The 2,156-nt window shown below is 35.8% G+C and overlaps 1 pseudogene; it reads left to right on the top strand.

Annotated features, from left to right (window-relative positions):
• Positions 1-470: 470 nt before the first annotated feature.
• LOC101356176 (olfactory receptor 5G3-like) lies at positions 471-1,392 on the top strand (annotated as a pseudogene).
• The last annotated feature ends 764 nt before the right edge of the window (positions 1,393-2,156 follow it).

Here is a 2,156-nt window from a genome sequence, read left to right as displayed (position 1 = left end):
AAGAAAGTCCTGGCAATCTACTTCTGAAAGATCACAGCTATTGAAAAGCCTATGAAGTGCAGTTCTACTCTAAAACACATGGGGTTGTCATGAGTCGGCTTGGTTATTTATTTGGTTTGGAGTAGAAAATACATGGGTGTTTGTTATTTACATCTCTATAACATTTTACATGGTTGAAATGTTTGGTGTAAAAAGAGAAAATGAACTATGATCCATGATGTTTGCACACAGCAGGAAGAATGCAATTAATGTCACTAAATTGTGTGTGTAAAGCGTGTTGAAATGACAAATGTTTTGTTACAAACATATTTACCATAATAAAAAAATTGAACTGTAAAAGTAAATATTTACAACATCATAAGAAAATAAATTTTAATTGCAACCAGTGGATTAAAAAGATTATATGGCTCTGTTAATTACTGATTTTTAAAAAGGTTTTTCTTGCTCGTATTACAGATGATCAGGCAACAATGGAAGATAAAAATCAAACAGTAGTGGCTGAATTTCTTTTTATGGGTTTAACAGGATCATCTTCCACAGAAGATTATTCTCTTCTTGATACTTCTCTTTGTTTATCTTGACACACTAGGGGGAAAGTTGGGGATGATCGCCCTCCTATGGATGAATTCCCAGCTCCAGATCCCTATGTACTTTTTTCTCAGCCAGTCATCCTTTGTGGATATCTGCTCCTCTTCCTCTGTTGCTCCAAAGATGTTGTGTGACACTTTTGTGCAGAGAAAAGTCATCTCCTTTGTGGGTTGTGCTGTAGAGATGTGGTTTTTGGTCAGTTGGTAGTGACTGCTTCCTCTTGGCTGCCATGTCGTTGATCGGTATATCACCATTGTAATACTTTGCTGTACACAGTCATCATGTCCCAGAGGGTCTGTGTACAGCTGGTGGTACAGCCTTATGTCATGGGCATTCTAAGTGCCATTATCCACAAGAGCTTCACTTTTCACTTACCCTTCTTTGGTCCAAATGTGATCAATCACTTCTGTGACATTCTACCTGTTTTCTCCCTGGCATGTGCAGATACCCAGAACAATAAATTGGTTCTGTTTGTCATGGCTGGATTAACAGGAATAATCATCCTGGTCTCCTATATCTATATCTCAAAACCATCTTGAAAATCCAGTTGGCAGATAAGAGGAGAAAATCTTTCTCCATCTGCTCTTCACACTTGTCTACTGTGGCCATCTTGTATGGTACCTTTTTCTTTATCTATATATAGCTAATTCAAGTTCATCTCAGGATGTTAATAAAGTGGCTTCTGCATTCTCTACCACACTGATTCCCAAGTTGAACTATATAATCTACAGCTTGAGGAACATGGACATAAAGGATGCATTTAGGAGGACATTCATTAGGAAGAATTTTCTGCTAGGTAGATAATTTAGAGGGCAGCTTTTGCTACTCCACAGTTGGAGAAGCTAAAATGTGTATGGAAAAGAGAACTTTACTTGGCATAAGGAGATGCCAGTCTAAACTTTGACTCTGTCAATTAACAAGAGGATTAAAAGTAGATAATTCTTATAACATCTCTGGATCTCAATGTCTTGATTTGTAAAATGAGTTCTATGATTTACAAAGTATGTCTAAAATCCTGTGAATGCCATCTCTTCATATATTGACTAAAACAGAGAAGCTCTTAGCAACTATATCCCCACGTTTCTCAGTTTTTCATTCTAGGGGTTTGCTCTTCCTTTATAATATATGGATTTAGAATATTACTTGGAGGGCCTTTCAACTTATTACTTTGTAATGATAACAAAAGTATTGATAAAAAACGATTGAGCTCAAAACTTGGAATGAAATTTTACCATGGAAGATAGAAAATGCAGATGGAATAAACTGTGTATGCGTGTTTGTTTACTCCAGTATTGTACTTTCTGGGTCATTATATCTTACCAAAAGTTCAGGATTAAAGTAGTTTACTTATATAATTTCAGTTTTGTTTGTTGTTTGATTTGGCAAAGTCAAAGCTTAAGGTATAGGCTACTCAACTTTATTTGGGAACTAGGCTTTAAGTTAAACACTGTCCTTGTTGATATTCTGTTGGCTTACTGCTATCGTGTTGCCCTGGATATGTACTTATTTAAATTAGTCATTTATGCATGTAAATTGACTACATAATATTAACACAGAGAGCCATATCT

This window comes from Trichechus manatus, unplaced genomic scaffold, assembly GCF_000243295.1.
Source record: "Trichechus manatus latirostris isolate Lorelei unplaced genomic scaffold, TriManLat1.0 scaffold00236, whole genome shotgun sequence".
In the NCBI taxonomy this organism is placed as follows: domain Eukaryota; kingdom Metazoa; phylum Chordata; class Mammalia; order Sirenia; family Trichechidae; genus Trichechus; species Trichechus manatus.
The sequence above is the reverse complement of the archived record's forward strand: the minus strand, read 5'-3'. Positions and strand labels throughout refer to the sequence as shown.